Raw genomic sequence first — 27,672 nt, 5'->3', positions numbered from 1 at the left:
ATAGTTTGGTAATGTAAACATTTTCACGTAATTTTACTTTTTACACCAAAAAAAACAAAGAGAACATTTGGGGTTGTCATTATTTATAGGTTATTATGATAATATTTCACTGGTTCTGACCCACTTGAAATGCAATTGGACTGTAAGTGTCTGTATGTGAAACCTGAATAAAAATTATTTTGACACCATTGTTAATTGTTAATATCTTCAGTGTAATTTTTGCATTTCACAAATTCATCCCATGGGCCAGATTGGACCCTTTGGAGGGCCGGATTTGGCCCCCGGGCCCCATGTTTGACACCTGTGATCTACATGATCAGTGAATTAAATATAGGAAAATAACTGATTATCACTTAAAAAACACAAAATACAGAGGATAATATTATAATGAATGGTAATAAATCACTTAAGAAACATTAAATGCAGAGAAAAATTAAATTGGGAAGTGTCACAGAAGTAACACTGGGTCTTTATGGGTTAAGAAACCATCTGACTTCTGGAGTCAACAAGTTTTGTCTTGGTGGAAATGAAAAAGTTCTTCATATGGAGATTGTCCTCTGTACTGTGGGTTAGTCTACTCTCTATCTGAGCAGTGACGGCTGTGGGTTTTAATCCAGCGATCCCGTCTCCTATGAGGTGACAGTGACACTGACAGTCTGACACTGTCAAAGCGAGGACATGTATCGTTCCTGACGCTCTTTTCTCCCATTGTTGTTGATAAAACAGATGCTGACATTTAGAGCCATGCTCACAATAAGGCAAAGTGACATCATGCTTGTAAACACAGTCAAATTAATGTAAGGTTAGGTTAAGAGTTATGACATAATTACAGACTAAAGTACCAGTTTGAGCTTTAACCCATAAAGACCCAGTACTACTTCTATGGCAATTATAAAAATGAATATTTCACTCTATTTAACCTTTCTTAAGTGTTTTATCACCATATATTACAATATTATCTTTTGTATTTAGCATTTTTAAAATGAAAATCAGGTGTTTTTCTATATTTAATTTACTGATCATGTCAGGTCATAAAAGCTCAGATTAAAGTTGAGGGTTACTGTGACTTTATCAGCAAAGATGTCATTAACTGAACATAAAACAAGTGTCCTCATCCACTGTTATTCATCCAACTCCATGGGTTTTACTGGTGAATCAATGTTGTAGAAGATGACGGTGTTTCCATGTTCACTACGGAGCCTCTGAACGATATCTGATGACCGTGAAAAGATGACAAACTGCATTTTACACCAATTGTTTTACATATATTGATAGGATTAGTGGATCAACAGGTATTAAACAGTTTAGATCAGTCGATGCTTTTGGTCGGTGGTGGATGTTTGGGGCTTTATCAGAGACGTCAAAAGTATTCACATTCATTCCTCAGCTAGAAGTGTAGATACTAGGGTTTAACCCTGTAAAGCCTGACTCATTAAATCGTTGACAGAAAATTCCAGTTCTTTGAAACTGGAGCCTTTATTGGTCCTTCTATTCATTCATTCATTCATTATCTGAACTCGCTTTATCCTCACTAGGGTCACGGGGGTCGCTTGGAGCCTATCCCAGCTATATAGGTGGAAAGGCGGGGTACACCCTGGACAAGTCGCCAGTTTTAGTCCTTCTAAACAACCAAAAAAAAATTACTTTCAAATATCAATTTCTATGCATGATTTTCAATTTTGTATCATATTTGATACATCAGGTCTCAACGCTTAAATATTATTATTTTTAAACAAACAAAAACATCATGTAATACAAACATGTCTAACAAATTGGTAATTCCTTTCCAAAATTGGCCAAGTTCTGCCTCCTGACAGTCTTGTAGTGTAACTGGAAAGGCCTCTGGTGAACGAATCCCTCCCCCCTGGTGGATTATCCATGTATTGCATGTATATAATTGTATACATCAGACTTTTCAAGAAAAAAAAAAAAATCACACTGATCATGTAGAGGGCTTCAAAACTCATGTATCAAATATGATACGTTTGGCGTTGACAGGGTTAAAAAGACTTCTGTAGAAGTTAAAGTACCAACTCAAGCTTTTTACTCAAGTATAAAAGTACTGGTTTCAAAACTATCTAGAGTATAAAAGGAAATTGCAAGGGGGAAAAAATGCCATTAGGACAAAAGCTTAGGCCTCACCACAGGGACCTACAGTGCACTATGTCCTTACTGGAGTGTGACGGGATGTGTGTCATGTGCAGGTGTGACAGATCACGTACAAATCAACAGGGTGTTGGAATGGTATATGTTTACACTTCTCATCCAACCACAATCAAATTCACTTTATCTGGATGGCACAATTTATCTGGATAGTTTTTTTTAATTAAACAATGACAAGTCGGAATGAAAACTGAAATGTCGTAGGAGTAACGAGGCTGTTTTTAAAATGTAGGGAGTAGAAAGTACAGATAACTGCATGAAAATATAAGGAGTAGAAGTAAAAGGTCAGCTGAAAAATTATCACTCCACCTTTTCTACATTTAGGAAAAAAGCTAAAAAAAAAAAAAAATGTTAAAAGCTAATCAAACCTATCAACACCTGTGATGTCTGCTCCACATTTCATTTCCATCTCAGTAGTTATTCTTCTTGGCAGTTTTATTTTGTCTTTATTGTATTAATAATGTGTTGTATGATGTACGCTTTTATATAGTAATGTATTGTATACACTGCATTGTCTTGTTTGTATGTTTAGTCTGTTTTTATATATTTTTGTGCATATTTACACAAAGCAATGTTTTTATTTGTACTAAATGTTTGTTAATATGCACTGTCCTCATCAAATAAATAAATAAATAAATACTCCAGTAAAGTATAGATGACCAAAATTTCTACTTAAGTAAGGTAACAAAGTATTTCTACTTAGTTACTTGACACCTCTGGTCTTTATGGGTTAATCTTCACTGGTCACTTTTCCAATGGACATCTGCGCAAAACTTTACCGATATTTACCAAACATCGAAAAAACAGAAGTGCGTAATATCGTTTTTTCCATTGAATCACAAATGCGATGATTTGTTTATTTATTATCACAAGATAACAGGAGAAGTCATTGCATAAACATGGTGACGAACATAAATATGGTGTTGATTTTCAGATATATTCATTATTATTATATCTTACCCCTCTATCTCATACTGAATTAAAAAATGATTGGGTTTCCTGGTGTGTCCACACATACCGCGACATGTTTCTTCTTCTTCTTCGCTTGTTGTAACGTACGTCAACATCCGTTTTTTTAATTCACCTGACTCTAGTTGCAAAAAAAGGTCTTTCCATTGCAGCTTTGATATACCATTTGCGCTACACCCGAAAAACCACCTCTTGCCAGTGCAAAACCTTTTAATTGAAAAATGAGACTTTTGGCGAAATTGTCTTTTTCCATTAGGTAAATCTTTATGCGCAAGTTATATTTGCGCAATTTGAAGGTCAATGGAAAAACAACTACAGTTATCTATTACTGGCATAATGTAGATACAAAGAACCAGATTTTTCTGTGCTCCATCTAAAAGCCAAACCTCAAACATGACTGGGGATGGGAATCGATAAGAATTTAATGATTCCGATTCCATTATCGATTTTGCTTATCAATCTGATTCCTTATTGATTCTCTTATTGATTTTCATTGGGTGAGGGAATAAAAGAGTACAAACGGGTGTGTTTGCATTAATTGTCTTTTATATTTCCATCTGCACAGAAAATATACCATATACAGTATGTACAAATAATAAGAACAGATGACGCCGGGCCCGGTTTGGGGGGTGGGGGTGGGGGGTGTGTACAGTGAAAGTGAAACTAAAGACGCTTTACTAATTCCTCTGTTGCCGCATTTCCACTACTTGGAACTGGTTTGACTCTGCTTCTCTCCCATTGTTGTGCACCTCATTTCCTTTCCCCTACCTTCAGAAACTTGTATTTGAGGTGGTATGATGTTTGTTGCCCGAACTGGAACTGGGCCCGGATGACGTCCTGCCGCTAGATTCACAAGCTCCGCTAAGTAGCGTATCAAATTAATCACATGCTGTGGAGAAATGTTTGAGCATATTGGAGGGATTCCACCCTTCTGAAGAAATGGAAGCTTTGCAAGTGTTACAAGTGGACCTGGTGTCATCTTTTTGGACTGCTGCTGCTTCAACGGCATGTTGGCTACGTTCTAACCAAAACAATGCAGCGTACATGTGATGTCATCGCACATGCACAACGAAAGCGGTCTCAATAAGCAGAATCGTTAAGCGGGCAGGCAAATGATTCCAAGGAATCAAGGTACTGGGATCCAGTTCTCAAAAAGAACCGGTTCTCGATTCCCATCCCTAAACATGACTTAAACCAAGATAATCCTAATATAATAAAAGGGATAATGACACACATGTAAACACAATCAGCTCAGTTATTTCCTAGAATACATGATTCAAAACAGGGATTTCCTGCGAATAGGTCATTAGTGGCAAGATGAGTGACTCACACGAAAAGGGGAGATTTATTATATTTCAGCTGATGTTATCGCTTCAGGCCAAGTATGAATAATATCAAATGGTTGATTCGACATTTGGAGTTGAGCCGTGGCTCTGTAATTGTCCGCCTGTATAAGGGACAGTACGGTGTTACCTATGATCCAGGAAGATTAAGCTGATCCTGTTGGTGACTAATTAAACAGATGCAGCGAATTGTTCAAGGTCACCTCAGCGGGAAGGATACCTCATTTATTATTCAACAGAAAAGCATTATCTCTTTGCACCCCCGCCACCACCCCCATCTTCACAAATGACACAGGAGATTGTTTTTACTTCTCTGAAATTTAGGAATAATTACATCTATTTACCTGTTATTTTTATCTTTTACATATGCTTTTAGTCTGACTCCACGTGATGCAAGGCTCTGCAACCTGCCTGTCAGTAAACCCCCGAAAGATGGAAATCCATGAAACAAAAATGAGTACATCATTTTGGAGCAGGCAATATCCCCCAGAGAAGCCATAACATTACAATGTGGAGCCTGTAATGAGTTTAAGTCAGAGTCACAGAGGCAGCCTTTGGGCTTCTGGGCAATACTGCTGTATTACCATAATGATATCATTCACTACCAAGAGCCTTTATTAAACAGTATGCGAGGAGAGAAGTGTGGTTTTATTGTAACTGGTACAATGGAAAGATTTCAGTTAAATAAGGATAAGCTTATAGCAGAATAAAGGATATATTTGAAGACTGAAAACTTAAACGCTGAGAACATATGACCCTGTAATACATGCAATCCTTTATGGGCTGATATGAATTTGCGTCCGTCATAAAAACTGCTGTATGTGCTTGTGTTCCTTTTTTTCAGTGGTTTTGTTTTACTGTGTGTTTTAGGGTCAAAACAGAGCAGAATAACAGAAAAAGATGGAGAGAGAAATGAAAGTTTGACAGGTTTTTACTTGTGATGTCCAGATCTGGATTTTTTTGCTTCCGATCCAATCCGAAACGTTTTTTTTTCGGGGATTAGTTCTGCCGATACCAATCCAATACTGATCTGATACCAGCTTTTTATAATGACATTTTGCTTTAAATTTGGAGTCATTATTTGTAGGTTATTATTATGGATGCACCGATACCACTTTTTTCCAGACCGAGTACGAGCACAAGTACTTACATTTGAGTACTTACCGATGCAGAGTACCAATATGAGTACTTAATAATCCCATTCCAGTTCTTAGTTCCTTTTGTAAATGTGCTTTATTGTCGTTGTCATTAGTCTGACTGGAACAAGGTGCTGCTACTGACATTTAATGTGTTGGAATGAGCGTTTCTCAATTAATCCACCAGGGGGCGCCACTCTGAATTAACCATACTGGACAAATACCACGAAGAAGAGTAAAGTTTTTTGAGAAGAAGAAAGTCAGTAATAACAAACATGGAGATGACAGAGGCAACACTAATGTGATACTAATATTGCAGCGTTTTTGATGATAAGGTTTAAAAGTGAAGCTTCAGCAGGTAGAGAAAAGAGAAATGAGTGATAAGTTTCATTTTCACTTCCGCTGGCAGCGGTCCGCACCGCTTCTTACCCCCATAGTATTATAAGTAGGATGGAAACTGGCCCAGCCCTGGGTAGTTGTCATAAATCTGTCAGCAGTTTTTCTCTAACTCACACAGTCGTTCTTTGAACAGATCCTCTAACTCCATGGTTCCCGCTGGTATTCTCCATCTGGGTACGCATCCGCCAACACCTGGAAAACAGATGGAATGTATGCAGAGGACGGACAGAACGCTGCGTCCGTATCCGTCTGTGTCTTTAACGTTACTTGCGGTCAGCGTTACTTTTATCACCGTCACTTATTTTGAAAAATCTCCACACTCTTCCCACTCCCCACACATTATTCCACCGCCGCATACCTGCTGCACTGAACTGGGAATGTCCCACTGCTGTAAGTGGTATCGGTGCAGTTGTATCAGATTACTTTTACGAGTACGAATACAAGTACACACACTGAGTATCGGAGCCGATGCCCGATACTGGTATCGGATCGGTGCATCCCTAGTTATTATGCTATTATTTTACTTGAGAACACAATTGGGCTGAATGTGGAACCTGAACTAAAACTATGACACTTTTAACTCTAAATAACTTTAGTATAATTTTTGCATTTTCCACATTCATACTGTGGGACAAATTAGAATCTTTGGCAGGCCGGTTTTGGCCCGCAGGCTGTATGTTTGCCACTGCTGTAGCTCGTCTATGGACAGGTCCATCCAGGGATTACGTGGGGGTGCATTCCGTGCCGTACGTTAGTGATGCACGGATCAGCGAGTTACTTACGGGTCAGGTTGGGAGGGGGGTCAAAAGAATGTCAGTTTATTTGCAGGGCAGGTGGGGTCAGGTCAAATAATTCCACAAAAGCCCCGCGGGTTGAAAAAAACCCGACTCGCGCATCACTACCGTACATGGCTCATAACGAGTACGTGCAGACCTTAAAGTGAAAGTGACACTTATAGATGCTTTACTACTTCCTCTAAGCCTCCTGTTGTGCAGCTTTTCCCTTCCTACGGAAACTTTAATTTGAGGGGGCAGGACATTTGTATATGCCCCCCCCACCCCCAAAACTGGGCCCGGATCGGCCTGATCTTGTGACTAAATTTGATCCGATCCTCTACAAAAATGCCAGATCGGCTGCTGATACCAATCTTTACATCGGATCGGGACATCCCTAGTTTTTACTAAATAAGGCACTCAGAATGTACATCAATAAGAGATTTAGGATGTTGAACATGAACTGAGAAGTGGAACAGACTCAAGTATTTGAATCTTGGCCCAGTAGTTTTTGTTTTGGGGCTCTTTTTTTTTTTTTTTTTTAACCCTTTCATGCATACTGGTCACTCCAGTGGACAGTTATTCTACAGCTGTTCTCTTGTATATTCATGGATTTTATTGTTTTAGTTCCACATCAGCCAACACAGTGGATGCTAATGCATCATCCCATACACTGACATTCATACCATTACTGTAACTTTGCTGTTGTTGATAAACCTGATTTGCAGTAACATGTTTGAGTGTAAATCGATTGCTTGTTATTGTTATTAGACCAGTGGTTCCCAACCTTTTTTGGCTCCTGACCCCATTTTAACATCACAAATTTCTGGCGACCCCAGACATTCAAAAACTGAGACATTTTTTTGCTAAAATTAATTTGTTTTTGATTATGTAATAGTTTGCTATGTGTAAATAAACATTAATTTTAGACAATATTTACACTTTATTTTTACATTTTTATTTTTTTAAGGAAAGGTGTGGTGTTTTAATTATCATGACATATATATTGAATCATTACAACATATTTTTTATTTTTTTAATTTTTTTTATTTTTTATCAATTACTAGAAATTTCAGGCAACCCCATGTGGGGTCCCGACCCCAAGGTTGAACAACACTGTGTTAGACTGTTTTTTTGTTGTTTTGTTTTTGTGTTTTGTGTTTTGACGGTTTTTTTTGTTTTTTTTTTAAACCAAAAGGTTTTGTTTTTGGGTTTTTTTTGCATATTATCTCCATAACGTGAGTAATGACTGAATATTAGAATATGTTAAAATGTGACAAAACATCAGATTAGCAGCATTAAAAATGTTTTTATTTAATAGTTTTCACACAATATATCAGTAAATACATGATTCTTTGCTTCAAAAATTAAACAAATGGCCTCCAGCTGAGTCGACATTTTTGCAACTCCATAAACAATAGGTTTATAAGAAAATTTTCAATCACTTTGTTTTTTTTTTTTTCATGTCTAAAGAGGAATAAAAACACTCAGGAAAAAAAATCTTGATTAAGGTTCTCATAATTCATGCATGAAAGGGTTAAATCAGTCCAGCTGCTTTTTGGCACCTGGTTGAACTCCAGAAAGCAGTTACATGGTCAAAACTCGATAAAAACAGTAAAAAAAAATAAATCAGTCAATCAAAGGAAAATCAAAACAACAGTAAAAACATAAAAAAAACAAGGAAAACAGTCTAAAAAGAAAAAAAAAGCACAAACCATCTATTTCTATAGTGAGTCAGCCTCATTCATTGCTCTCTGTTTTGTCCCCCATTACAGAAGCAGCAGGGGGTACACTGAGCATGCTCAGATGTCTATGGGAAGATCTATTGTATCAGCACCTTTTGAAATTTTTTCCAATTAAGCAAATGGAGGAATTTTTATGAATATTCCAAATAAATCTTCCATTCAGAGCGCTCACCACAGACACATCAGGGGTCAAAGGGTTACCTAATATCTGAGAGGCTTCAGTGTGAACAAAAGCTGGAGTGTTTTTGACATAGAATCAACATGTAGCTTAAAATAAAAGTGAAACACAGACACGTTCTCGCGTCTGGTCATTTTTAATCAGCTGCTGAGTCATTCCACACATTTATAAAAACTAGACTGCACATCAGAAACACCCTGCAGCTATTTCAATTCTGGCTGTAGATGCGTTAAATACACAGTTAAATTATTTATTAAACAGAAAGCACTGCTGCATGAATGTGGGATTTCATGATCTGGAACTCATCTAGCAGCCTCCGAAAAGTCAATGACACCATTTTTAGAATAAAAGCTTTGTCAGATAATTAATTTTATTACACTTTCCTTCCACAAAAAACACATAGTTACTTACTACTACCTGTATATATCCTATTCATTGTAAATATCTCTCATCTGCAGTATAGAGTTAGCTTTTGTATATTCTTCTTGTATATTTTGTTCATTTCAGAAGTTCTCGTAGTCCTTCAGTAGCACATGTGTATTAATATTTTATTCTGAAGCCTTTGCGCAATCCTACTTTTTTCTTAACACTCTGTAATATTTAAATTTTTTTATTTTTTATTTTCTTATACAGCCCCTTTTACAAGTGTTTTGCAGCTAAATTGAACTGAGCTGCTAAACTGATTTTCAATGTTCCTGTGACAACAAAGATCTATTCTATTCTATTCTATTCTGTCCTTTTCTATTCTATTCTACTGTACTTTATTCTATTCAATTCTATTCTATTATGTTCTATACTATTATGTTCTATTCTATTCTATTCTATTCTATTCTATTCTATTCAACTCTATTCTATTCTATTCTATTCTATTCTATTCTATTCTATTCTATTCTATTCTATTCTATCCTATTCAATTCTATTCAACTATTCTATTATATTATGTTCTATTCTATTCTATACTATTCTATTCTAATCTAATCAATTCTATTCTATCAGCTCTATTCTATCAGCTCTATTCTATTCTATTCTATTCTATTCTATTCTATTCTATCTATTCTACTTTGTTCTACTCTATTCTATCCTATTCTGCTCTATTATACTCTGTCCTTTTCTACTCTGTTCTATCCTATTCTACTCTGCTCAATTCTATTCTACTCTAGTCCATCCTTTTCTACTCTATTCTATTCTGTTCTATTCTATACTATTCTATTCTATTTTATTCTATTCTATTATGTTCTGTTCTATACTATTCTATTCTAATCTAATCAATTCTATTCTCTTCAACTCTATTCTATTCTATTATGTTCTATTCTAATGTAATAAACTCTATTCTATTCTATTCTATTCTATTCTATTCTATTCTATTCCATACTATTCTATTCTATTCTACTATCCTATTCCATTCTACTCTACTCTATTCTAGTCTGTCCTTTTCTACTCTACTCTATTCTATCCTATTCTATTCTACTCTATTCTATCATTTTCTACTATATTATATTCTACTCTATTCTATTCTACTCTATCCTTTTCTACTCTAGTCTATCTTTCTATTCTATTCTATTCTATTCTATTCTATAGTTATGTTTGTTTGTTACAAATGAATCTTGCTTAATCACATCCGCTAACAAGAAAATCACTCAGAGAGCGCAGACCTCCACCAAGGCAGATCAGTGCCCCCCCCCCCCCCCCCCCCCCGATCACCACCAAAATTTTATTAGTTCTTTCTTGTGCCAGTATCAACATTTCCTGAAAATTTCATGAAAACCCGTCCATAATTTTTTGAGTTATCTTGCTAACAAACAAACAAACACGCACGCACACAAAGCAAAGCGATCACAATACCTCCTGGTGGAGGTACATATCCCTTAATGGCTGAAATAAACTGTCTCCTTTTATTCTACTTTTTTGAAACAGTTTAATCAATTTTAAAACCTCAAACAGGTTCAGTTCTATAGAGACAAAGTTGACTAACAAACTATTCCCAACCATGGCTGTCATCATATATTACCTCCTATAGTAGCACAGTGTGAAAATGAAATGACTCAAATGACTGAAATAAAAAACTTTGGGGAGAATGTGTCAGATTTAAAGTGACTGATTATTTCTCATTTATATGCAGCTATATAAAGCCTGGTCCTGAAAACCAACCGAGCCAATCTGCAAGTCAAGTATGTGTGTTTTCTGGGAGGTGATGTACAGTGTACGGAGCAAAGTCCCAAAGAGCATCTGCAACAAAAACAGCGAGATATTTTAGAAAAATGTATTCAAAATGAACAGGAAACAACAGCTCAAAGTGGAAATGGTAAACAGGATGCCTCCATGTGAACAGTTATCTGGATGAAGGAGGCTTACTGAATCACAGATGAACTCACTATCTTCACATCATCATCTGTTCATGCAGTTTAGTCATGACCAAAGACATGTTTTTGAAGGTCACAACAACTTTGACCTTTAGCCACCAAAATCCATCAATCCTTGAATCCAAGTGGTAAAATAGAAAAAAAAAAAAAAAAAAATCCCCCAAGGCGTTTCTGAGAGCACATTTGAGGCAACTTTGAGGAAATTCCCTCCAGGCTTCCCTGACATATCACACTCATAATGGACAGACATGGGGTCGCCAAAACTATTTCAGGTCATTCGTCCAGAGTGAATGTCTGTACCAAACTTTCTGACACCCTGTCCTGAAATACTGCATTAAAAATAAGGCACTGACTGACGGACGGTCTGCCACATCTAGTTCTAGACATGTGCGATGTAAGCTTGGCTTCTTCCTACTCCTTCTCAGACAGAGGCGATTTCTCATAGACTGCAAGGGAGGCCCGGATTCCCCTAAAATTACGAAAATTACATAGTTAAATATGTTCGGTTGTGTTGACATTTCGTTGACTACAAATGTGTTAGAACACGTTCATCTCACAGACGAGTTCGTTCAAATCAGCTTTATCACAAATCATCGGACTCGATGCTGTTCACTTCTCCTCCATTCCCATTGCGCTGTTTTCTCATTCGATCTCCGGTCAGTGCATTTGTCCGTAGACGCCGGGCGTCCATGCACTTCAATGGGACTGAGTGGAGCAGTTTTTTTCATTGCCTCAAAACTGGACGGTAATTGGATAAATGCCACAATGTTGTCCCGCCCCCGGACGCCGGGCGTCTCTGGGGGTGAATGGAGCTGTGGGCGGAGCTCGGCCGGGCTGGACTCCAGAATCCCACGTGCTGATTGGAGGATCATTTGAAAGGCTGAATCCCGTTTGATTGACAGCTATTTTCAGACCTACTCCTTCACTGACACAGTTCAGTTTAATACCGTCACACATTCTGCTGTGAAATCAAGAGAGAAACCGCTACGAAATTACTTGTTCATTTCTTGCACTGTAAATAAAACACACTCATTGTACTTCCTTGTTTCAATTTAACATAATTTCAGCGTTTTCTTGTTTCAGTTACATAATTTAATCATTTCTTGTTCGAGTTTAATATCGTTTTGTAGATAGCTAAATCAATCAAACTGTCGGCTAGGTCGGAGTGAAAGGAGCATCTCTAGTTTAAAAAGGCTGAAGTCTTACACCCACTACACAATGGACCAAGGCAATCTAACCAGACCAGCTCTGCTGGACATTCAGAGGACACTGGTCCAGTCCCTGGAAAAGGTCTATCTATCTATCTATCTATCTATCTATCTATCTATCTATCTATCTATCTATCTATCTATCTATCTATGCTAACACAGATAACATTAATGACAATAATAAACACATTTAATCAAGTAATTTTGCATTATTTTCCTGAATTTCTGATATAAAGCTCTGTGTAACCTCTTTATAACTGACAAGACAGAGCCTGAAAGTAGAACATTTCTTCAGTGAGGGTGAACCTGCCCAGAAAAATGAACCCTGACTGTGAATCATGACTTTCTTGACATTCTCATCTGTCATTTCAGACCCTCCTGCTGGATAATTTCATACCCCAGCTTACAGATGCATTTCTTGACCCCAGGTTCACAAAACTTGACTTTCTCACAGCTAGGGTCAGAGCCAACATACCCACAACAAATACAGTCACTGAGGAGGTGGAAGAAGCTAGCAGTGGAAATGTGGAAACATGAATTGTGTATCATAGTAAGAGTTGCACAAAAATGCATCACATACTGTAGTTGTTTCTATCACTATTGTACATTTTTGTCACTTGTCATGTCATTTATCAAACTGATTGTTCAGCAGTGAAAGCAGACTCCTCCCTGGAGCTGCCTTCAGGAATGAGCCTTCTATCCCTTGACATCAGTGAAATAAATCTTTTTAAGTATCGTGGCCACATCTGTCATTCTGAAACAGGCAAGATACCGTGGCTCAGGAGGTAGAGTGGGTCATCTAGTAAACGAAGGGTTGGCAGTTCAAATCCTGCTCTGTCCTACTCGTGCCGTTGTGTCCTTGTAAAACACTTCACCCTCCTTGCCTCCAGTGTCACTCACACTTATGTATGAATGTTTGGTGGTGGTCGGAGGGGCTGTTTGGTGCAAATTGGCAGCCACGCTTCCATCATCCTGCCCTAGAGCAGCTGTCGCTACAGTTGTTGCTTATCTCCACCAGAGTATGAATGTGAGAGCCAATGCATAATGGATCAATAACACTGGTCAACAACAAATTTATTGTTTAAGTTTTTTGAGCTGATTTAGGATATAGATGTACTATAAACAGTTATTAATACAAGAATTCTTTTTTTTTCAGGTAGTTATAAAGCATTTACGACTCATTAATTAAGTCTATGGTGTGAGCTCATCTAAAGTGTGCGCTATCTGTGCCATATAAAGCATTTACAAATGAGATTTAAAGGTTGACAATGCCTTAAAGACTCACAAAAGTCTCAGTTATTCGAACAAAGGAAAGACAAAACACATGGGATAAATAAAACAAACCGCATGATTGAATGATGAATGATTACACTGGTCAACAACAAATTTATTGTTTAAGTTTTTTGAGCTGATTTAGGATAATTTTGGTGTGCTGAATCCAAAAATCGCATTAATTTTGCTCAATCAGGTCAACTTTCTGAACGATGCTACATATTGGCTTTTTAACATTTTTGCTTACATTTATGGGCATTTTCACATCATATGATACAAAATTCTTTTATATTTCTTGCAATAAACGAGTTCTGAAGATTTTACTTTTGCCAATTTATGATTAATGTTTTTTTTTAATATTACAGGTGAATGAAATGGCTTCGACTAGAAGATCTTGCAAAAATAAACTTGACGTATTTTGCTAAATCTGTGGTGAATACGCCATTGTACCTAACAGGAATCCTGTTAGAAAATGATTTTTTTTTCTCTTAAAACCTATTTTGGGTGAGAACTATATAAAAAATCAACTGATAAAGTCACAAAAATGTAATCAATTTTGTGAGAAGATCAAATTTTTCAAAATCAAATTAGCAAAAAAACCTGACCTGATTGAGAAAAACAGATGTCATTTTTGGATTTAGCGGTGCAAAATGGTCCTAATTCAGTTGAAAAAACCTAGACAACTTGGAAAAAAAATTTTTTTTGTAACCCAGTGTTATTTATATTATTTTATCGGTCCGGCCCACTTTAGCCCATATTAAGCTGCATGTGGCCCCTGAACTAAAATGAGTTTGACATCCCTGATTTAAGATATCAAACACCTTCACTTACTGGTTAGATAAATGTGTGGTTAAACCACGCAAACTACAACAAGTTAATTATTATATAAGTCATATTTAATTTACAGTTTAATCTAAATAATGAGTGATTTAGTCAACAACCCAAAATATTTTCCAGACCTGCCACAGCTGCATCCATTCCTTTCCACATACACTTTCGGGCAAAACAAATCTTTAACCCATAAAGAACCAGAACAATTTGTTGTGGTGACTTCCAAATGATTTTCCCTCACATTTATCCATTCCCAAGTGATTTATTAAGATATATAATAGAATCATGAAACACGGGACATGATGTTAAACTGTCCTTTGTGCCAGTAGATGGTATGCACATGAGGTTTGCCTTGATGTGCCTTGAGAGGGGGATGGGAGCTGGATCTCAGACATGAGAAGGATGTAAATTTCAGGACACATCATCAGTAGTGTTGCCAATATGGATGTTAGAATCAGCAGTCCACAATATTTAGACCAAGTCGCTGGTACCTCATAATATTATCCTTTGCATTTTTGCTGTGAATATCAAGTATTTTCCTGTATTTAACTCACTGATCATGTAGGTTTTCATAAAAGCTCAGTCATTTCAAAGCAAAACAGAGGAAACTGAAGAAAACATGACATCTTCAGCTGAATATATAATTAATTCTACTTAAAAACAAGTGTCTAGAATCAGTCGTTTGTCAAACTGCTCGGTTTTTAGTGGTGAACAGATGTTGCAGAGGACGATGGTGTTTCCGTGTTCATTTCAGAGTAGAGGTCTCAAACTCATTTTCTTTCAGGGGCCACATCCAGTCCGATTTGGTCTCAAGTGGGCCGGACCAGTAAAATAATAGCATAATCACCTTTTTAGACATGCAACTTATATAATGTATAATGTATAACAGTGTTCCTACTGCTTATTTGACTGATTTATGTATATGTACATATATTTCAGAACCTTATTTTTCTATTGAACCTTCATTTTTATTATTTTTTTTTAATTGAACCTTTATTTTTAAATTTTTTCTATTGAAACTGGATGCAGGTACAAAACTCATTTTACTGCGCATTGTACTGTGTATAATTGTGTATGTGATAAATAAAGATTATCTTATCATAAAAATAATGACATCTCCAAATTTTTGTCTTTGTTTTAGTGCAAAAAATCGCCCATTAAATTATGAAAATACTTATTTTTATTAACTATCCAAACAAAAAAGATGTGAATAACCTAAAAAAAAAACTTAAATTTCATAAGAAGTGCAATTTTAACAATATTATGCTTCAAATTATCATTTCTACATGTGCATTATGGATCGGATCTACAAAGACACTAAACCACAGGTGTCAAACATGTGGCCCGGGGGCCAAATCTGGCCCTCCAAAGGGTCCAGTCTGGCCCCTGGGATGAATTTGTGAAATGCGAAAATTACACCGAAAATATCAATCATTTTAGCTCAGGTTCCCAATTTAATCTCAAGTGGGTCGGGTCAGTAAAATAATAGCATAATCACCTTTTTACACATGCACCTTATATAATGTATAATGCATAACAGTGTTCCTACTGCTTATTTGACTGATTTTATGTATATGTACATATATTTCAGAACCGTATTTTTCTACTGAACCTTTATTGTTATTTTTATTTTTTTTTTAATTGAACCTTTATTTTTACATTTTTTCTATTGAAACTGGATGCAGGTACAAAACACATTTTACTGCACATTGTACTGTGTATAATTGTGTGTGACAAATAAAGATTATCTTATCTTATTGTTAATTTGTTAATTTATTTGCACAAAATAAAACAGCAATAGAAAAAAAACAACATTCAAACAAGTAACAAAATTGTGCAGGGGAGGTTAGAAGCCAAAAAGAAGGCTTATATGAATACCTCCCCCGAAATGAACAATACACAAAAAAAAGAATTAAAAAAATACAATGTAACTGAAATAATAAACTAAAGTAAAAACAGTAAAAAATGTAATCCACATTACAAATCATCAAATACAAATCGAGTGATACACGGCCTTACATTTTTTCATGAATTAAAGTCCTTTTCAGATGCTTTTTAAACAATGATAAAGTAGATGTTAATTTAAGTTCAGGTCTTATTATTATTATTCCACAGATTTGGTCCACGATATTTCAGAGAATACTGACAGACTGAAGTTCAGCAGTACGGAAGATAAAATTTGCTTGAAAATCGTGTCGGAAAGTTGTGAATAACAGAAGACAACATAAAGAAATCGTGAAACACTTTAGGAAGACTATGAATTAAGTGAACATATTTGTACATGAAGACACAGGTCTGGTAAACGTTCCCATCAAAAACTGAGAGAAGATTGAATTTTTTGAAAAGAGGAGCAGATGAGTTGAGTCTCTTAGAAAAACTGATCATTCTTAAAAATTTCTTTTGAATTAAGAGAATCTTATTGAGATACGTTATCTTCAATAATGACAACTCCAAATTTTTGTCTTTATTTTAGTGCAAAAAAATCGCCCATTAAATTATGAAAGTACTTACTTTTATTAACTATCCAAACAAAAAAGATGTGAATAACCTAAAAAAAACCTTAAATTTCATAAGAAAAACTAGAAGCTGCCCCCCCCTGTGGGCCCCCCCACGCCAAGGAGGTTATGTTTTTGCCAGGGTTTGTTTGTTTGTTTGTTTGTCTGTCTGTTTGTCTGTCCGTTAGTGTGCAACATAACTCAAAAAGTTATGGACAGATTTTGATGAAATTTTCAGGGTTTGTTGGAAATGGGCCCTCCCGTGGGCCCCCCCACCCCCGATCACCACCAAAATTTAATCATTTCTTCCTTATCCCATTTCCAACAAACCCTGAAAATTTCATCAAAATCTGTCCATAACTTTTTGAGTTATGTTGCACACTAACGGACAGACAAACAGACAGACAGACAAACAAACAAACAAACAAACAAACAAACAAACAAACAAACAAACAAACAAACCCCTGGCAAAAACATAACCTCCTTGGCGGAGGTAATAAACGCAATTTTAACAATATTATGCCTCAACTTATCATTTCTACATGTGCATTATGGATCGGATCCACAAAGACACTAAACCACAGGTGTCAAACATGTGGCCCGGGGTTTTTAATCCATTCTTGTATTTTACTCTTTTATTTAGGTTTTATCTATTCTTCTGTATTTTTATCTATATTTTATTTTATTTTATTTTATTTTATTTTATTATTTTTAAATTTTTTTTTTACAGTTGTTCTATGTCTTTTAATCTATTCTTGTATTTTACACTGTTATTTTGGTTTTTATTTATTTTTCTGTATAGTACTTTAATCCACCGTGCTTCACAAATAAAGTTGGATTGGATTAAAAAAAACAATGCTTTTGAAATTTTTTTTTAATGAATCTATTGTTCATGGAGTTGCAAAAATGTCCACTCAGCTGGACACCATGCATTTAATTTTTGAAGCAAAGAAACATGTATTTACTAATACGCTGTGTGAAAACTATGAAATAAAAACATTTTTCATGCTGCTAATCTGATGTTTTATCACATTTTAACACACCCTAATACTAGTCATTACTCACGTCATGGAGATAATATGAAAAAAAAAAACTTTTAGGTGTTAATTACAGTATAATAAAAATAATAAGCAATTACTTTGCACTCAAACATGTTACTGCAGATCAATTTTATCAAGAACAGCAAAGTTACCGTAACGGTATCAATTGCAGTGTATAGGATGATGCCTGAGCGCCCAATGTGTTGGCTGATATGGAACTAAAACAACAAAATCCACGCTGTCCACTGTAGTGACCACTAGGGAGGGAATCGAGAACTGGTTCTTTTTGAGAACCGGATCCCAGTAGCTTGATTCCTTGGAATCGTTTGCCTGCCTGTTTAACAATTCTGCTCATCGATTCCGCCTTTGATGCGCATGCATGGTGACGTCACGAGTATGCTGAATTGTTTTGGTCAGAACGTAGCCAACATGGTGTTGAGGCAGAAACGGTCTAAACAGACGACACCAGGTCCACTGGAACACTGTCAAAGCTTCCATTTCTTCTAAAGGGTGGAATCCCTCCAATATGTTCAAACATTTGTCCACAGCATGTGATTCAGTTACAGGAATGTCACGTATTTGATTCACGCTTGTGAATCTAGCAGCAGAGTGAACACCAGGCCGTCATCCGGGCCCAGTTCCAGTTCTGGTGCGGGCAACAAACGTCATACCCCCTCAAATACAAGTTTCTGAAGGTAGGGGAAAGGAAATGAGGTGCACAACAACGGGAGACGAGCCGAGTCGAGCTGGTTCCGGCAATGCGGCAATAGAGGAATAAGTAAAGTGCCTTAAGTTTCACTTTCACTGCCCCCCCCCCCCCCCTCCCAAACCAGGTCGGCATTATCTGTTATTATTATTTGTACATACTGTATATGTTATATTTTCTATGCAGAGATGGAAATATAAAAGACAGTTAATGTAAACACACCCGTTTGTACTCTTTTATTCCCTCACCCAATGAGAATCAATAAGAGAATTGATAAGGAATCAGATCAATAAGCAAAATCGATCATGGGATCGGAATCGTTAAATTCTTATCGATTCCCATCCCTACAGGGTGAGTCAGAAAAATCGCTCTTTTCATTTAAAGAAATTGTACCACTGAAATGGAAATGCTTATTTTTCTTTTGATCATACAGTCATATTGATGTGGTCATTGAGCATGTCTGGCGATTGAATCATTGATTTATGGCATAGCATAACAGAGGGAATGTCCATTGTTTATTGTGCACCGAAATATCTGCCAACACAGTTTATGCCACCGTGAATGAAATTGAAATTGTCAACCATTACAGCATGTTTACTCGACATCAAAATGTTTTGTCTCAACGAAGTCGTCCGGCACGACCTTCAACCTGGCTACCATTCAGATTGATGCAAATCTGTGCTCGTTGTCGCATCTCTAACACAGCTCTTCTCGCCATTCGTGTTCGTCGTAGGGCTTGGATTTCAGCCGTGATGCGATTTCGGAGTTCCTGAAGAGTTTGTGGAACAGTCTGATACACACGGTTTTTAAGATACCCCCACAAGAAAAAATCAAGGGGGGTCAAGTCCGGGGATCTAGGTGGCCACTCTCTCTCCTGACCCAAACAGACAACTCGATGAGGAAATAATACCTGCAATCGCTGTGGTCTTGCCATGATGAAAACTCCCTGGGCACTGTCATGTAGGCCTATGTCCTGAGTGTGAAAGCAAAGCCCCGACTCCTGTAATTGTTGTCAATTTCAAGTTTGTTCACTGTGGCATACATTGTGTTGGCAGGTATTTCAGTGACCAATAAACAATGGACCTTCTCTCTCTTATGCAATGCAATAAATCTATGACTACATCACCAGACATGCTCAGTAACCACATCAATATGACTGTATGGTCAAAAGAAAAATCAGTGTTTCCGTTTTAGCAGTACAATTTCTTTAAATGGAAAGAGCGTTTTTTCTGACTCACCCTGTAGTGACCACTAGGCATGAAAGGGTTCAAGTTTGAATATTTCATTTTACTCTGTTTTGGTTATTCATTTATATTGACATACATGATGGTGTTTTATTCCATTCCTTCATTTTTACATTAACTTGACAGCATCTTGTTGTGTAATCTTTGCCCTCTCTACTTCAATACATTCAAATTTATTCAGTGTCATGTTTTCGAGTTTTCCATACATATCTCTTTTATTGTTTTGTTTTCTACGTTTTAGTGTCTTTGCTTGTGTCTTGTTTTTTTTGGTTTTTTTTCCAATTGTATCCTGCTGTTGTGCCCTTCTGCTTTGTTTGTCAAAATACTTTGTAAAGTCAGTTTTCAAAGGTGCTATATAAATAAAAGTTATTATTATTATTCTGCTGGCAGCGGTGAGAAATACTTTATAGACTGATTCTATACTTTTTAACCGCTGTTGTTAAAACACAGACAATCGTTGTCACTTAACTCCGCTTTGGTATGCAACACAGTGTACACTCTGAAACCCAACCTGACTGTAGACACTCATGAATTATTTAACGTGGACGACAGACAAAGCCACTGCAGATCGCTTTTACTAAAGTGGTTTAATCTACCTGCCTGTCAATAAACACAAATGAAGTATTAGAGAGAATATGGATCTTCTATAAAGTTCTGCAACAGGGAGATTAAAGCGAGGATGTTGTGTTTCTTGGTCAGAGCCTTTTAACTCTACTCTACCACTCAGTGTTTTCTTAGCACTGCTGGGATTCAGAAAACATCATTAGAGCCACATCCACAGAAGAACACCTTTATATACGTCAAAAACAAATACATTTAGGGCCAAAAATGAAACATTCCAATTAAACTGTGCTGCTGATGACAACGTAATGGCTAAGTTTTCAGGTAATTTACTGAAACTTTAATGATGTGTATCACTGTGAGCCTCATGTCACCAAATGTTCCACTGTTTATGACAGTTGGAGTGGATTTATTAGCTCTGATGGGAGAGATTAGGTTCATGTTTGGTGACTTTGGCTATTTTTACTCAGTCGCCCCAAAGAGGAGGCATGGGTAGGGATAGGAATCGATAAGAATTTAACGATTCCGATTCCATTATCGATTTTGCTTATTGATCCGATTCCTTATCGATTCTCTTACACTGGTCTACGACGAAAATGCTTCCAGAATAAAAGTAATGACATTTTACCACATGAGAGTCACTGATAAAGAAAAATCAAGTCAAAAATGCTGGTTGGCTGAACTTTCCAAGATACAGCCTTGGGTCAAAATGTGAAACTCAAGAATTAATGAGATGACTCAAAAGGAATATTTGTCTCAGAGCTACAAGATCTACTTCAAAACACTGTCTGCACATTAGAATACATTCACTTTACAGGTTCTATTTAGTGGAAGATTTATAAAACTATTATATAAATGTACATAAACCAATATATATGTGTAATAACACTTAATCATATACCTTGAAAACATCAGCAAACCGGCACTTTTGTCATTTATTTTCCAATTAATCTTATTAAAATACATAACATTTAGCACATTTAATGTCTGAAGCAAATCATTTCTAAAAAATTGTAGACCAGTGTAATCGATTGTCATTGGGTGAAGGAATAAAAGAGTACAAACGGGTGCGTTTGCATTAACTGTCTTTTATATTTACATCTCTGCACAGAAAATATAACATATACAGTATGTACAAATAACAGATGATGCCGGGCGGCGGGGGGGGGGGGTGCACACGTACAGTGGAAGTGAAACTAAAGACGCTTTACTAATTCCTCTATTGCTGCATTTCGACTATGTGGAACCGGTTCGATTGGGACCGTTTCCCGTTGTTGTGCACCTCATTTCCTTTCCCCTACCTTCAGAAACTTGTATTTGAGGGGGTATGACGTTTGTTGCCCGCACCAGAACTGGAACTGGGCCCGGATGACAGCCTGGTGTTCACTCTGCTGCTACAAGTGTTACAAGTAAGTGGACCTGGTGTCGTCTTTTTGGACCGCTGCTACCTCAACACCATGTTGGCTACGTTCTGACCAAAACAATGCAACGTATGTGTGATGTCATCGCTCATGCACAACGAAGGCAGAGTCAATAAGCAGAATTGTGAAGCAGGCAGGCAAATGATTTCAAGGAATCGAGGTAACGGGATCCGGTTCTCAAAAAGAACCAGTTCTCGATTCCCATCCCTAGGCACGGGGTATTGTTTTTGGTTCGGTTTGTTTGTTTAACACTTAAACAGCAAAACTGTTGGTTCAATTCATACCAAATTGGGTTAATAGATTGCAAGTGACCCAGAACACATGTCATTACATTTTGGGAAATGTAGGTCACAGTTCAAATTTTTAATGATTTTTTTTTTTTTTTTTTTTAAATCTTCCCATTTACTAATAATGGGCAAAATACATGTGAGGGGTGGGGTTTGTCGTGCCTGGCACCACTTGTTACCTTTGGTTTTGAGGTTATGAAGAACAAAACAGATATATAAACATGCTTTCAACGTTCATCTCCCGACTTCTACACCTCTCTTATACATCGGATCTTACACGAAATTTTCACAACTTGTATCACTGAAAAAAAAAGTCTCTTCAATTTACGTGAAAAAAATATGTACATCGGTTGCACGTAATAAAATTATGTTACCACAAATAAATATTTTTTGGTAAAGTATACTCAATTCTTATTTGTTCAAATAACATAACTTTTTTACATATATTTAAATGTTTTATTTTACGTCATGTATACAAAACTAACCTATGTTAAACCAACATGACTTCTTTATGTATAGTATGTTCAATTACCCTATGTAGATCAACATCACTTTTTTTTTTTAGTGTATTCAATTACCATCTATTAAAACAACATGAATTTTTACCTCCACCAAGGAGGTTATGTTTTTGCCAGGGTTTGTTTGTCTGTTTGTCTGTCAGTTAGTGTGCAACATAACTCAAAAAGTTATGGACAGATTTTGATGAAATTTTCAGGGTTTGTTGGAAATGGGATAAGGAAGAAATGATTAAATTTTGGTGGTGACCGGGGGTGGGGGGCCCACCGGGGGTGGGGGGCCCACCGGGGGGGGGGGGGGGGGGGGGGCACTGATCAGCCTTGGCTGCGCTCTCCGAGTGCTTCTAGTTTATATAAAGTATTCGCAGTGTTTTCTTACATAAAAAAATTAATTTGTTTAAATAGGTCTCACATTATCAAGTTATAAAGCTTCTGCATATCCACTGGACCCCCTCCACTGCTCTATGGGCCCCAAACAAATACTGGGCTCCATGAAATTGTCATGTTTACCCCCCTTCATCGGCGCCCCGGTAAAAAGTCATGTGTTTGATTCATGGTTCGACTGTAGAGCTGCCACTAATGGGCAAATCCTGTCACAACAAAATGATATTTTAGTTGTTTATTCAGCGAAGTGAGCCAACGCTCCCATTGGACACTTGAAGATTAGACCCTTGAGTCTAAAATCATTTGGTCCGATCCAGAAGAAATGCACACATTACTGCAGTTTATACAAAAATCTGGACTTTCTTTGTTTCACATCGTACTTGAACTTCTGTCTAAGTATTGATACCATTTAACCCATAAAGACCCAAACAACCACCATCGTCCAAAACCATCACATGATATAAACTGTTTAATACCTATTGATCCATTAATCCTATCAATGCATGTAAACAATTGGTGTAAAGTACAGTTTGTCTGTATCTTCTCTTTTCATGGTCATCAGATATGACCCATTTGGACGTTCAGAGGCTCTGTAGTGAACATGGAAACACTGTCATCTTCTACAACATTCATTCACAAATAAAACCCATGGAGTTGGATCAATGACAGTGGATGGAGATGCTTTTTTTGTTCAGTTTATGATAGATTTTACTAAAAAAGTCACTTTTTCTCCATTTTTCTCTGTTTCTAATGTAATAACCTTTGAATTTACCCTGAGTTTTAATTAAAATCTACATGATCAGTAAATTAAATATTGGGAAAATACCTGATTTCACTGAAGAAATGCAAAATAAAGAGGATAATAACAGTAAAAAACAATGATAAATCACTTAAGAATGAAAAATTCCGTTGCGAACTGCCACAATAGTAGCACTGGGTCTTTATGGGTTAAGGGATAACTAACAATTGTAAATACTCAAATGTCATGGTCCACATCTTTGGTTACTTTAAAAAAAAAAAGAGAGAAAAATAATGTAAAAACAGTGCATGTGCTAAAGACACACATTGCATATTCACACATAGATCATGTTTCCTTCCTAAATAAATACAGATCATGGTGCAGTTGCACTAAATGCTGTTTGAGTGTCCTGTCTTTGTGAAGGTGATTTCTGTCCTGACTCTGCATTAAGACAGTGGGATGGAAATGGCTGCATGCTGTCTGTGTGGCTGACTTCATGCAGAGGCAATAATCCCAACTAACACACACACAGCCATCTCTAACACCACAGGACACATGGATGCCTGCCATAGCGCATGAGTGGCAATCCACGCTTTACCTTGCATGTCGGATTTTTTTTCTCCCTACATTTCAATATGACTGTCTCAGCATGAGCTCTGTTTTTACATTTGCTGTCAGATTGCGATCAATGCAATGACATCTGCAAATGATGGCTTACCTGTGAGCTGCAAAGCTGTTTGGAACCTCTTGTCTTGTTGTTCCTGTCGAAAAATAAGGGGAAAAAATACAAAATATGAGTTAAAGGTTTACATTTTTACAAGACATGAAAAAAATCTAGTCAAGTCTTTGGATAAATTCAAAGGAATGACACGTTTTTCTACAGTGCCGTACCTTATATTTACCTATGGTACAAATAAAAAAAAGAAAAACATAACTGACTTAATACTAGGTCAAGTCAAGCCAGGCTCTCAAAGGTTTCTGGAGACTTTCGTGACCAATTTTTTAATAAAATCTGAAAACCTCAGTCATAGTCTAAGTATCACAGATCTGTAAGTCTTTCTGTGATTACTCACCTGAATCTCTTGCATTAAGGTGAACAATTTCAAAGTGCCATCCACCATAAACAATAGGGTGGTTCTTATTTTTCAACTTTCAAATGTTCATGCTCTCACCCCACCAATTTGTTAGGATAAATAAAGAAAAAATTCTGGCAAAATTTTAGGAACATTAACCAATATTTAGAGGTTGCTCAAGAAGTTTAAAATATAACAATTAACCATATTCGGTATTTTTCACGTTATATGCTGCATTGTGTGCCAGGCTTCTGGCATGCCGTTTAATGATTTATGGCTGAAATTGGTTCATTTGATCATGTAGATCTAGGCATTACGTATTCTGACTCTTGGTAACCACATGTGGTGGTTTTACCCAGTCAGCAAATCACTAGATAAAGCTTAAAATGTCCATATTACTTGGATTTGCTGACCTCATCTCCTAATTTTGGGTTTCCCCCAAAAGGTGCTGTTGTGCACAATTTGTGTGGAATCACTGTTTAGTGTTTTAGTCGTGGTATGTCTTTGACAGTAAAAACATATCAGTCTGAGTGAAGCACAGACAATACTCCGATGCAAGAAAGGCCACGCTGCTCTGTGCTCCTGAGTGACAGTAGTTGTTAATCAACATTATCATCATGCATCTTTCAGTTCAATATTCAGTCATGAATGCAGGACACTATTTTTGTTCATTTGTTTCTTGCTATTTTGTAACATACTTGTAATATACATGTGACAACAGTTACGATCACTCAACTGAAGACAAGACGATAATTCTGACTTGAGTTCTATGATCTTTTGCGAATACATGCATGAACTTTTTTGGCTTGTTTGTTCCTTTTTATGGATATATTGTGTAGTTGTGCGTATGTAGTTAATGTGTGGGTGTTAATAAAAGCAATGTTGCATTCCATTTTGTAATGTGGCGTGCGTTTGTAAGAACGGTGAAATTTATGCAATATTTAACGATTTTGGAAATATTCAAAGGCCTTGAGCTACCCCCAGATATTTTCAAAACAATCTGAAATTTTGCACAGTTTGCTTTTATTAGCATCCTAATAAATTTAGGGGGTGAGAGTTGAACATTTCCCAAAAAAAAATTTTTGACCCCATATAAGGACCACCCTAATAAACAAACCATATGTTTACGAACAGAGCTGGGAGGTAACTCAGGCATCTTCAGCATTTTGTCACGACGTGCATTGTGGGAAACGCCAGTTTGTGCCGCTGTCTGGCAACGGCAGCCGCTAAAGACACAAGAAACGGCAGGAGCTCCCTTCCCTCTATGCATATTCCTCCTGCCGTTTCCGCGTTTCAGCTGTTTCCGCGTCATGTTTGTTTCATCCATATAATATCATATGCTTGTGCTGTCGCTGCTGCTGTGAGGCGGCGGCGCAAGCCTTCGCGTCCCACAATGCACATTGCGACAAAATTTCGAAGATGCCCGAGTTACCTCCCGAATCTGTTTGTAAACACATGGTTTGTTTATGGTGGATGGCACTAAGAAATTGTTCACCGTAATGCAAGAGATTTAGGTGAGTAATCACAGAAAGACTTACGGATTCATGATACTGAGGATATGACTGAGGTTTGACAGATTTGATGAAAAACTGGCCACAAAGTCTCCTGCACCTTTAAAATATTCCAGGAACTGAATTCATTGTTCTATCATCAGTTGTTATGAAGTTACTTGTGGTGAAGTGTGAAGAGAGGAAAGGGCTTGAAGGGGGAATCCGGTTGTTTTTCAGAGTGGGGCTTTGCCGCATATGTGTTGACAATATCTAGTTTAAATATGGATATATGAATATATTATTACTATATTACTATATAGGACAATATAGAATATTATATGCATTTATATTATATATGTATAGGTGTTTTTGGTTTCTTTTTTTTTTTTTAGTTTTTATTAATATCTGAGAGTTGTATGATAGTTGTGTATATAGGAATAAGGATGTGTTATATTGTTGTATTGTTGTTGTTATTATAGTTATTGTTGTTATTATTATACTGATATTCATACAAAATAATAATTGCTATTTATATAGACAACATAAGGAATAGAGATTGGGGGTAGGAATACTTAAGTTTTTACTTCTTCCTACTCCTTTTCGAGCATCTTTCAAATTGGAGCCTTTATTGGTCCTTCTGAACGACCCCATTTTTTTTTTTTTTTTTTTTCAAATATCAATTTCTATGTATGAGTTTCAACTTTGTATCATATTTGATACATCAGGTCTCAATGGTCAAATATTATTTTTGAACAAACAAAAATATAATATAACACAAACAGGTCTAAAAAATTGGTAATTCCTTTTCAAAATTAGCGAAGTTCTTCCTCCTTCCTCATTAATTTAATCTTGTAGTGTCACTGGAAAGGCCTCTGGTGAATGAATTCCTCCCCCCTGGTGGATTATCCGTGTATTACATGTATCTAATTGTATACATCAGGTTTTTCAAGAAAAAAAATATTACACTGATCATGTAGAGTCCTTCAAAACTCATGTATCAAATATGATACATTTGGCATTATAGGGTTAAGAAAAATAGGTCAAAGTCAAGTTTATTTATAGCACATTGACAACAACATAAAGTGCTCAAAGTGCTGTACAAGGATATAGGTAAAAATAAAAGATATCGTCAAATTAATTAAAAAAGAAATGGATACAGAAGATAAGATATACTAAAACTAATAAAAACAGATACACAATAATAGGATAAATAGTATCTAAAAACAAAACCAGAAGATAAAACAAATAAAAGTCACACACTTGTATTAAAAGCCAGTGCAAATAGGTGCGTCTTTAAAAGAGATTTAAAGTGTTCAATGGACTGTGAACATGTGACATGA

The 27,672-nt window shown here is 36.5% G+C and overlaps 1 protein-coding gene across 1 annotated transcript in view; it reads right to left on the bottom strand.

Annotated features, from left to right (window-relative positions):
• Nucleotides 1-27,672, bottom strand: part of rap1gapb (RAP1 GTPase activating protein b) — a 439,024-nt gene that overhangs the window by 324,344 nt on the left and 87,008 nt on the right. The window contains exon 2 of the mRNA XM_030134454.1: nucleotides 24,488-24,530. The gene's annotated coding sequence lies outside the window, so the exon portion shown is untranslated. The remainder of the gene's footprint in view (nucleotides 1-24,487; nucleotides 24,531-27,672) is intronic.

Source organism: Sphaeramia orbicularis, chromosome 5, assembly GCF_902148855.1.
Source record: "Sphaeramia orbicularis chromosome 5, fSphaOr1.1, whole genome shotgun sequence".
NCBI classification, from domain to species: Eukaryota; Metazoa; Chordata; class Actinopteri; order Kurtiformes; family Apogonidae; genus Sphaeramia; species Sphaeramia orbicularis.
The sequence above is the reverse complement of the archived record's forward strand: the minus strand, read 5'-3'. Positions and strand labels throughout refer to the sequence as shown.